This window comes from Buteo buteo, chromosome 3 (assembly GCF_964188355.1).
Source record: "Buteo buteo chromosome 3, bButBut1.hap1.1, whole genome shotgun sequence".
Classification (NCBI taxonomy): domain Eukaryota; kingdom Metazoa; phylum Chordata; class Aves; order Accipitriformes; family Accipitridae; genus Buteo; species Buteo buteo.
Window position 1 is genome coordinate 52,782,676 of NC_134173.1, and position 12,406 is coordinate 52,795,081.

Sequence of the window (12,406 nt, forward strand, 5' to 3'; positions counted from 1 at the left end):
TGAAAAGAGTTGCAAAACTGTTGACAATATTTTGCTGACCACTGACAACATTTTTCTGAGCAGTAGTTTGACAATAAGCATTGCCTTGATTCTTTTTTTTCTGTATTATTTTTTTTCCCTGTATTGTCTGTTTCTGTTCCGGGATTGCCAAAATTCCCACTGCAAATTGTTGTCTAAGTCATTCTATTAGCAAGATGTTACAGTTGCAAGCAATAATTGGTTCCTTCATATTATTATTGTTCACCTGCACTCTCACTTTATCTGTTTACATTTTTAGAAAACAGTCTTTAAGATATTTTCAGTAATACTTGACTTTCAGGTATCCCTAGCAGAGGACAAAGTCTGAGTTTCATAAACAAGTACTAATTGTATTAATTATGTGGCCATCTATAGAATTGTGACATAATCTTATGGCGTTTCCTGAGGATACCTTTTATTTTCAGAATATAAAGGTCAATTTATGTATCTTACCTTTTGTACTAATCCTCAGAAGGTGGACAAATGGGCATGAATTCTGAGCTTTAAACCTATATAAGGGCAAAGAAAGAAAACCCTTAAATCCTTTGAAGTCTACAATCCAGTATAAACTCAGTCCTTCCGCTACATGTACGTGTTCAGGGTCGTGCACATGTTTTAACCTGTTATGGGAACCCAGTAACCCAATCAACATGAAATGAGAAATAATACTTACTTTGCACAGCTGTTTACATTTCAAACCCTTATGCCGGAGCTGTGTGATCTGTGATCTCAGACTTTGGCATTGTGTATAGGAATAAATCAGGTCGATAAGTTCATGACAGACACTATGTAGTGTTGCATCGCAATGGTAAAGTATTTATAGTGTTCTTTACAAAACAGTAAGAGGGCTTTGAACTGGGTGAACCCACTGACTAGGACGTCCTTTCTAGTCCTTTCTTTCTCCAGGCATTTCTCATGTCTTTTATTTTCAGCAGAAACTTCTGTCATATCTATTAAATATGCAGAGCTTCTCTTCATAACAATAGTGTCAATGAAGGATGCTTGTGCAAAGTAAATTAATTTCATGTGCACACTTTAAATGCAGAATGGGGAGAGGCCAGAACACCATCCAAATAAGACGAGTTTTGATTCCCCAATAATCGTTTTATAACCTGCATTTATAATAGATTTCCAAGAACAAAAGACATTCCTTTAGAAACAGCTGAGGTTGCTAAGTGACACAAATGTATTTACTGTGTCATAACTTGCAAAAGCCAAACACATTAAAATGGGGGAATTAATAAGCAGAAATGTCATGAGTCTTACCCTGACTCCCAGGGTAAATATAAACCTGTTGGCCAACAGTTTTACATGGTTATGGATGCCCAGTCTGAGACCTTAATGGAAATGGGAAACATCAGGTGCTTTTGAAAATACAGGCTTTCATTCTTAAGAAACTCACATATGCATATATTGTCCCAACACAAGAACCTGAATTCAGATGTATGGGATTTGTTTCTTTCATGTATTGTTTCTCTTTATCCCCAGTCAATTACCTAGGAACTTGCATATAGGGATACTGCTTCCTAGCAAGGCTTGGAACTACATAGTCTGTTGTGAGGCTGAGTTACTTCTTTTTGCTGAAGTTATCACTGCTTCTTACATCTTTTAGACACAAAAAACCTGGTCTTTAGAGGAAAAGCTAACACTGGTGCCATCTTCTACCGTCTCACCTTCTTCTCATGTCTGACACACCAAGCTGCTCTATCCCAGCTCGTCCATGCGATCAGGACACGTGTTTCCTTTGGAGGGACCACAGGAACCTTCCTTTGGCCTGATAAGCTGATCCTCCCCTTTCCCTAAGCTGCAAAACCTCTTCTCCCTCCTGCGATACATACAAGATGCTGTCGATTCCCTGTGCCTGCCCCAAATGTGCAAAGGTGCCTGGTGTGCAGGGATTGCTTCAGAAGAGTGCATTAAGCTACCTGTTTGTTAGGAGTTGTCAGGTTGCCTTGCACAACAGCCTCTGCTAGTTTAGGAATGAGACAGCAGGCGTGGGAAAGGAGCCTGCAGACGTCTCAGGGATGCACTAAACTATGGGGCAACCAGGTCTTTGTTTGTTTATTCAAATAATTGACTCACTTCCAGCTTTCCTAATAACTGGAATACATTTTAATGGTAACATTATATTATAAGCAGTGGGCCCGTGTAATCTGTCGTGTGGGCTTTTATAGATTTTCCATATATGCGATTCCTGTGAATAATTTCCATTTGTCTGATCTTTTCAAATATTAAAATATAGGAAGCAGAGATGAAGAGGAAATATTGAACCACCCCCAACATCCCATGAAATAGACTTTTGTGACATCTCTTGAAAAATACCAGGGATTCAAAAGAAAATTCCATTCACCTTTTGTCAAGATTCCATGCACATTTCTGTATGTCCTGATAAAATCCTTGTGCTTGCTGTTATACCTTCAATTGGTAATTGTTTGTTAACCACACACGTCTCTTGACAGTTCTGTTAAAACAAGCCTATCTACAGTGAATACTGAAAAGCCACAATCAATAAACTAGTATATAATGATTACAAGTAATGTGCCTCACTCAGCGTGTAGCCGAAAAAAAAAAAAAGCCTCTTGTCTAATTGTGTTTGAAGTAGACTTGTCTAAAATTAAGGGAGCACTTGTCCCACAAGGACTGGAGCCAATTCCACTGAATCAATGGAACCTGGGCACGACTGCCAGCTTTCTTCATTGAAATCCCTCCTTCAAGCATACTTTTAACATTAAGCCATTAGAAAAGGATGACTGTTACTTAAAAAGAAAAAAGAAAACCAGGCACCACCTGAGATCTGGTAACCCCTTCTTTTTTTTGAATCTGAACTGTGGTGTTTGCATAATTTAGGGCCCGGACTTGCTCCTCACAGAAGCATGATCAAGCCTCAGATGAGAAACATCTTGGGGCAGCTGCTATGGTTATAAGTACAGTTACATTTCCTCCTTTCTGCTCCCTGACCACAGCTCATCTATTTTTTTATTTTCTTTGTGGTGTTACTCATCATGAATTCCTCAGTTTTCCTCCTTATTCTAGTCCTGCACAGCACCATGATGTCCAGTAGTGGTACTTAGTAAGTCTGAGGTCTGATCCCTGCCATTTTTCTCTGCAGGAGTCTGTGATTAGCAAAAGATTTTAAAACAAAAAACTTTATATCCATTTTTCTAAAGTCTTATTAGCTCCTCAGAGCAAGACAGGTAGGTCTAGCTTCTTGAAACACCTTCCCTTCTCTCTAAAAAAATTATGCGTGTGACAGCCTGATTCCACTGCACCACTCCCCTTTTTACTTAATACAGTCCTTTTGATCTGCTTGGATTCCTTTTTTTGGTGGTTTTTTTTTTCCCCATTAACTTTTAAAAATCCACAAGCATTTGTGAAGAAGTGGCTTATGTAAAGCTTTTTTTTTTTTACCATTTTTGCTTATTTTTCCTTCCAGCCACCTATTAGGTAAGCCTGATTTTCCCTTATTAAATCAAGCCAATATATTTAGACAGTGAATTTCCCAATAGCAAAGTCAACAAACACGATCCATAAATTATTACACAGTAATAATTTCCATCACATTAGCAACTGTGTTTTCCTGTATATTTTGTTTAGAGCTAAATTCACTCTCAGTGGGTAATGAAAAACAGCCCTTTAGGTTGCAAAACTTTCGGTGTACAATGTCCAACATAACAGATTTCATGAGATCCTTGGGTGCTATTGTACATGCATAATTTAGAGTAAGTATCGCAGGTCACGTCGTTTACCTCCTGATGCAGGGCTCTCAAGACTTTTGGATTAAAAAAAAGCTCTGGCTTACAGTAAGAGGCATGGAGAGGTTCCTGCCTCTTTCACTTTTCCTCTTTTCAGGGTCCTGCTGAACTGCCATGGTTCACAGCCAAGGGCACCCATGTAAGCCAGCCGTGACTTTGATTTTCCTTTATAGCAAGACTTGGATTTGTGGCAGTTCTGTAGCTGCAGAGGAGCGGGCTGAGTTGCCCCTGAAGTGGGAAGGGCAGGCAGTGGAGTAATGGGTGGGAGAAGCTGTTGCAGCCGTCCCAGCATGAGCATTGCCTTCCCACTAGATCAGAGCATTGTGCTTGGGTTGAATGGAGACCTGTGGGATGAAGCTTTACAGGTGAAGTCCTACGGGAGCCACTGCTTTTTGCATCATCTGAATTGTTCTTACTGGACTCCCACTGTTGCTATTGGTAAATGTGCTCTCCTCCCTTTGAAGATGTTCAGCATTTTGGAATAATTCTTCCCTCTTCCCTCTTGATAGCATCATTTAAATTAAGAGCAGCAAAACAAAATTCCTGCCAGTTATGAAGAAACTTTTTCAATACCTTAAAACCAAATAGCGATAACTTTCCTGCCTCACTCTGTGTTTCCGCTTCCCAGCAGTGACTGCTACAACACAACAATTACTGCTACCGGACATTTTGATTCCTGTGTTACATCCTTTTCACAGAAAGACATGACTGTATTTCAGAGGGGTGAGTCATGGGGATTCAAGTGGCTTTTTGTCAGGAAAATTACAACTAGCCCTCCCCAATACTGCCTGAGCACTGACTGCATTTTGTTGGGATTTACAAGTGATCTATATGCTCTTGTGGTAGCTGCTTCAAGCAAGCCCCTTGCTCCTATATAAAGGGACACTTGCAGCCTCTGCCCCCAGGAGTGTGTCTTTACACCTTTGCTTGTGCCTGCTGCTGTAGCCACAGCTTCACGATGCAAAATGTTCAGTAACAGTATTGCTTTAAGTTTTCTGACCCCGCACACCCGCTGCCGTGCCCGTGTTTGAGCCCTCGATGTTGTGCTAGCATAGCTGTGTTAAGACACACTGGGAGCCAGTGAGCTGTTCTTTAAAAATATATCTTTTTCAGGACTCTAAAAATGCTGGATCATCAGAAATGAGCAATGCTGGGGCAGAGGAGAGCAGGGCTGAGGAAGGCTGATGGGACAGGAGCACTGAAAGTGGGTTATACCCATAAAAACTTCACACCATAAAGCCATTGACTGAGATTTCTGCCAACTTTAATGGTTCTTAGCAGTACCATGAGCTGGCTGTGCTATTGATTCTGTCCCAGGTATGAGCAGGAGCCCTCTGGAAGGAGGAATGGCAAGGCACTGGAAGACCAACAGCATTCAAATGGTGCAAAACTGTGCTCACAGTACAGAGTAGCTGACACTTTAATATCAGCCTATGTCTTCCTGTTAAACTCACTGCCTCAAATCAAAAGCAACCGCAGGCCCAGACTTCATATTTTTTATGTGGAAAGGATTCCAGTTATAGCTGGAATAAGTTATAACTCAGGTTAGCTTTGCAGTGAAATTAAGCCCAAAGAGCTTATAAACAGAAACCTTGATTGCAAAATTGATTTAAAACTGTATAAAGTAGATCTGCTGGCACAGTTCTATTTTAGCAATGAAGACAGGACCCCAAAGGCCAACATTTCTAAGGCAATTTGTCCAAGGAAGAAACACCCCTTTTCAGTTAATGAACCATTTTATAAAGCACTTAATATTATTAACTTTCATTATAACTTTCCTATAAAATACACATTAGGTCACCATCTTCAGCTAGGAAGTCATCATTCAAGTTATGTACCGTCGGCATTATGAGTTCATATATTTCAGAAGTTCCCTTCTTTGCTCTTTTCACAAATTTACCTACATGATCCATTTTAAAATGGTCCCTACTTTAAGTTTGTGTTTCTTATTGAATGTCAAGCTGCAAGAGGAAAACTCCCCACTGCGTTTGCCAAAATTCGTTGTTGTTGCAGCCTGGTGGGTTTTACTACTTAGATTTAACGTTCAATTGAATAAGATAGTAAATTGGGTAAAACAGTGCTAAAACCAGAAGTTGCAACATGGTTTGTGAAGACGCAAACTTATAAATGAGCAACAAAGCTAGGAACCAGGCAAGCTAGACCTGATCTGTCTATATGCTTGAGACTACCTTCCTTCTACCTCAAAATCATACCTGACCTAAAACATACTCACACAGCAGAACAAAAATAACTAAAAAATATCAAAAGGAAAAACTCCCGTGGCAGTTCCAGCTTTGTGATTACTTTCTTCCTCACGGCTTTCCTACTCTTCATATTTATGCAAATTCTTATCAGCATTGGGCATTGCATAGTCTGCTACAGCAAATTGTGGTACATTGGAGTAGGGATTGCACTGCAGAAAATAAAATGTTAATGATGATGATTAAGGTTTTCCTGGGATTCCCATATGTACTCTTATTATCACTCCTGCCATCATTCAGCTGCCGAACCCTCCATGCTGTGTTCATTGATGCCTCTGCTACTGAAGTAGGTAGGATATTAAGCTGAAGAAATTTCTTGAAGAGAATGTGAATCTAAATTGCTTTTCCTTCATAAAATCATTCTGAAAGAACTGTGCAGTCCCAAAATCCCAAAAGAAAAGCTCTTCTAAGTTACCAAAAGAGGAAGACGGTTGGATTGCTCAATAAGAAACCCCTTGACAATGACGAGCAGAAGGGGTGACCACATGAATATTTCCTGTGCTGAGGTACCCCAGCTTTCGTGGGGGTGTTGTAAGGTGACTTGTGTAACTTGTGGGTAGTCTGGCTGGCACCTCATCGTGGAGATGCCATTTGATAGTGGCCTAACCTGGCTAAGCCAACCTAATTGCAAGTTGCCTTTGAAAGCCCTTCCCCACCTGCAACCCCCTCTGTGTTTCTAACACATCCCTCGTGCTGGCCCTGGTGCTCTTTGGAGCCATAGGCAGTCAGATCAGAGGGCTCAGCCAGCAGAAAACTAAGCCTGCAAAAGAGAAATGAGTTTTATATCAGTTTAGCTTTCTGCGCTGGATTATTTATGGTTTGATGTACATCCCTGGGAAGGAGCTTGCAGAAAGCATGGCTGGCAGGCAGGAGGGGGAGTGGGACTTCTCCTTTCAGCTGTAAGGTTGGCTTAACTGAATCATAAAGCTGCAGCTGGAGTTTCCCCAAGACACTGACTTTGGCAGTGAAGCTCTTTTAAGAAGTGCCTACCCTGCTCCATGCCCAGCTGATTGCTCCTGCCCTTGTGCCGAAGTTCACAGCCTCCTCAGATGGGCCCGTGCAATCCTCTTCTATAGGGCTAGACTATAAATTGGGCTGTGGCTCAAGGTATGTAACTTCTCATGCAACAGCAGGGGTGATGAGCTGTGGTGTAAGACCAGGAGTGAGTAGCTGGAGGTCACAGGACAGGGACTTCTTTAACCAACGCGGTTGCTGGAGCCAGTCTCTCATGAAACTACAGTTGGAGGGGTCTCAGTGGACCACGTTCCTTGAACTCATCAGTGCCTGCAGTTCCTCTGTGCTTATTAATTAAAGAAAATGCTCTGTGTGGCAGTTACAGTAGTGGATTCAGTTTTCTCCACAGAAAATGTTCTGCTGGGGGAACAGATTAACACGTAGCTATTACGGCATAGCATTGTGGGCTTGTATGTGACACCGCAGCTGTACATCATTCGGTGTTGCAGCGTAGGCAGGCATCGCAGAGGCGACTCCAATACAACTGCAGCGCAGTTACTAGGTGTTACTACTGCCACAGATCTCCTTTGCAGAATGAAGCCATGCAGATCTGCTCAATATAGACTCATTAGCTCATGTTACAGCCCTTCAGAATCTATTGCTTTAATCATGATTTAGGAATAAACAAAACCCCAATTTCTTCCATGCTGACAATAAACCATAGTTTATGTTGGGGGAAAAAAAACCCCTTAAGAGTGCCTATATTTAGACTTGGGCCGAAGTGCCTGAAGGTGTGGTCTTCACAGGCAACCTCAGTGTTTCACTGGGAGTTTTTGTGCAGACAAGCCTCCAAAAGAGGTGTGATTCTGATGCAACCCTGTGACTTGCAGAACTGGTGTCTGAGGCAAGGTCCAGTCACCATAAAGAGCTATCTATCTCTGCTGAGGCTGGTGTAAGGGACGAGTGACCTTTTTTGCACCTCTCCTGCTGAGAAAACTTCATGAAATATTGTACTTACAAACCAGTTTCTGCTTGGAGAGTGTGGCAAAGTTCAAACTAATTATTCACTATTTTGAGTGAACTCTTTCTCCCATCCTTAGATGTTTGAGTTGTCCAGCTCATAATGAATGCCTTCTCTTACTACAGCCAAGACAAAACATGTAATGGATTTTGGCAAATTCCCTCCCACCTCTGCCAGCATCTAAAGGAGACTAATACCGCTGGTAAGAAAATTATGAAGAACTTCACACACATAGTTTCTTATTCTGATAATAAGGCAAACACGAGTATGATGGAAAGCATTTCCTTTCTGAACCGATTTGTTGTATATATATTGCTGTTTGGAGCAACAAAGAAGGCATTGTAGTGTAAAAATGTAAAAATGTCCTTAAGTTGAATTTGTAGTTGCAGTTATCTGATTATATAAAAGGAGATGGTGAAGAACTGTAAAACTCTCAAATATTTATTCAGCAAAAAGGCTGAATCCTGTACACACTTTCCTAGCCATGCACATGTGTATGTTTCTTGTATGTCATTTAATGTGTGCTGCATTTTATAGCATAGTTTGTGTAATTTGTATCTTTGATTTACTGTATGATTTCCTGAGTATGTTAACAATCCCAAAATAAGTGCCATTTTGTGGGTAGCAAAGTATTTGAGTGCAGCTCACCACCTCCAATGTGTCAGCTAGATCTATTGCGCCACTATTAATGGCATATTCAGAAGAACTCTTATGCTACTATTGAAATTCTTCTAAGACTGTATTTAGCTTTGGCAAATGTTTCCCACGTGTCTTTGAGTGGCAGTCCATCTTTTGATGTTTATGTTTGCCATCTGGAGATGTCAGCTTTGTTCTACAGAAGAACTATGAAATGGTGTAAGTAAATCTCACGAAGTGGAAAAGAACATTTTTAAAAGGTTTACAAACAAATGTACCCATAAATAGTAAAGAAAAATTAAAGTTTTATTCATGTGTAATGGTATGGACATACTTTTTTGGCAAGTCACTCTACTATCTGAAATTTTTTTAGAACCTATTGCTACAGATAACCCAAAAGGAATTGTAAGAAAATTCTGTAAGAGAAAGAATATATACTGTAGCTTTTAGCGTGTTCATTTCATGCATGTGATCATATGTTCAGCATGATGAGGCTCACAGTTCTTCCAGTACTCTTAATAATGAGGCAGATTTCCTGATTTTCTTGGATTTTCCACACAACAACTTTTGTGGAAAATATTTGAACAAAGGATGATCTACATGTAAAATATAAAAAACTCCTGGGTTCCCTGGACAGGCAGATGCAAGAATTATGCATTATGTTTATGGCTGTTGCCATTACTATTCATACTTGCAACGATTTGAATGCAGAAACTGTATTTCCTTGTACTCAGCTACAACTCAGATAAGGATCAGAAGAGATTAAATATAATCGTGTAAAGGATGTAACCTCCTGTTATGCTGCAGTAGGTTTGTTTTGCCACCAGCTACTGCAGGATAACCACTAACATGAAATTCAGATCTTGGCAGGTAAAACACTTCCAGCTGAACTTCATAATTTCCATAATGTGGAATATTTGAAGCTATAGCCATGTTAAATAGAATTAGATGCAACTGATGGTTGTAAACCACAGAACAATTAAAACTCAATCCCTAGAAATGTGTTAATGTTCTTTCCAGTTATTTATGCTGTTGAGATAGGCAGGGCCATATACAGTATTCAGAAACGATACACATTCATCTATGTTTATATCACCAGGAAAGGCACTGCCATCTGCCCTTAGCAATTCTGTCTCTACTCTTTGCTCTTTGTAAGATGAGCCCAGCTTCAATGTCATGTTAAGATTTATTGCTAGCGATCTGCTTCGAGTTGTTTTCTGGTCACCAGTAGTTTGTTTGGATTCCCTTTTCTCTTCACTGTTGGCTAGTGCCACCGTGGGACTTGGGCTTGTCAGAGTTATTTTATACATCATTAGCTCAGCAGTGCAAGGGACGATTACTTTCCCATAGAAAAGTAATTCTTTCTCAGAGGATGCATGTAAATCTTGGCTGTTGAGACAGTGGCTTTTGCAAATTTCCTTGAAAGCTGAATACTCAGGATTTTATTCTTCGCTGCCTCACACCTCTTGCCGTCATTTATACTCCTGCCAAAGAACTCTACTGAATCAGCAGCACCACATGCTGCGCCTTCCAACCTTTGAGACCGCCTGCTTTGTAATCTTAATGCCCTTGTTCACAAGTCTTATTTACTTATTTTAATGTAATTTCAAGTTCATTTCCTTTAATGATCAAAAGTCGGCAGCATGGTTGAGCCCTGAAAAGGAATGATACTACAGCCCTCGCTGTGTTACGGAGAGTAACTAGGGCAGAGGCCAGCTGGGCAGCAGCCAGCACCTGACTCCAGAATTTGCAGGCTGGGAAGCTCCAAGGTGAAACATAATCGGACACTCTTGAAAACTAGAGGCTGTAAATGGAAGAAAACAAATAAATGCATTCAGAAAAATGAGGGCTGCAAGAGCTGGGTTTTTTCCAAACACTCTTCCTATTTTTTTTACAAAGTCATCATTTCATTTGTATGGTAATGCAAGCTCTAGCTCTCAGCAGTGCCCCTTCCACAGCCTGACACATGCTCAATTTTCTGTCCTGTTCTGTCTTGTGATGTAGTTTGCTGAAAGACTTTGGTACATTGCTGTTAAGAGTCCATGAATTTGGCTGGTGGGATCAGGACACAGCAATTCTCCGAGTATATTTGGGGTGCCTTGGCAGCCAGCTGCTGCCATTTGTGTGCCGGGGGGGCTCATTTTCAGAGCCTGAGAGCTGCTCTGTCATTGGAACCTGTGACAGCTTGGAGCATTCAGCACTACCCCTACATTTCTCCAACATTAGGGTTTGATCTGTAGAATAATTTCTCCAATGTCCTGTTCTGTTCCTGCTTTGCAGATGATGTGATACTACAGCAGTGCCTGCTGTCAGTGGGGAATCTAGGCTTGCAGGGAGCCAGGTATGTTGTAATAGGCAAAGTTGTCAACCATCCCCCCACGCCCCAAACACTCAACGCTTAGGTGGGCCCACATACGTGGTAATATTTGTTAGCACAGAACTCTATTAACCAAGCTGTCAGCCCAACTCAAAGCATTTTCAATTCAATTTTTATCTTTACATCCTCTGACTTGTCCACCTTTCATTTTTCCCCAATGAGCTCTGCCTATCATTATCAAGAACAGCACTTTCTGGAGTAGTCCGGAAGAACTTTAGTGATTCCTTTGCCTTCCATTATTTACATTTTGTTTTAATTAAAATATGATTTTTTTCAATCTCCCTGCACTGTAGCAATATCCATGAAGAAACATGTGTCCCACCCAGATAATGGGGAATGGTTCTTCCTGTTATTAATCCATGTTACTTGTGAAAATCCAATAGTGTTTGCTTTATTTAAGGGCTGCACAAATTACCTCCCGGCGAGGCTGCAGACTTATTAAAGCTTATCTCCCTTGGGCCTAATTCTCTTCTGTCTTGATTTCTTATTAGCCATTTATATTTGCACAAGGTATACATCAAATATTAGGAGTGTATGTTTGGGATTCGGTAGCATTTTACCTTCATTCACAAAAACCTACAGTGACCCAAACATCATGCCGGCAATACCGTACTTCTGGCCAAAGGTGTCTTTTGGTGTGCTCCCACTTTCAGGGGTCACTGGGATGCCTGTAGTGTAGAACTACGCTGGTGACCCTTCCAAATGGACACCAGCCCTGAAGGACAAGTCACGACAGAGAATCAAAATTCTTACCAGTGGAGACCAAGCTGGTAAGACCTAGAGCAACACTTCCACAAGCACTTCAGAGAAGTTTACACATGTAAGTCTCCGTAAAGGTCATCTTAGGTTGAGATTTTGAAGGGGGCAGAGAGTCCCTTGGTGGAATTGTCTAGGGAGTAAGCACACCTCGTAGCCAGTGGGTTCCTACTGTGATCTTTTTGTGATGGAGACAGGTCTCAGACCATGGCTCCACTAAGGGAAGCATCAAGGCACTACTAATTACAGGTATTCCTTTCTCTGACATTTGTCTCTGCCCCTGCCAGTGCTGCTGCAGGCTGCCCCTTTGGTATGTCAGCTTAAAAAAGTAACCCTGGGGGAAAAATTTGCTGACTTCTCAAAGCTGAACCGGTTTCTCGATCACTCCCGCAAAGAGCTGGGTTGGCTTCCCTGATGGGACAGTGCATTGTGATTTTGGGACGGGGGACTTGTGGTCAGGACCGATGGAGGAGGATGGAGGGGGGCTCTGTGGTTTTGCTGCCCATCTTCTTGGTGGTTACATTCCAGATATGGAAATATATTCTAACTGGAGCAGATTTACTGGAGCACTCGGGAGAGAATGACTGTTTTGCAGTCAGTGTGTAAGGGTGAATTACCTTATAACGTGCAC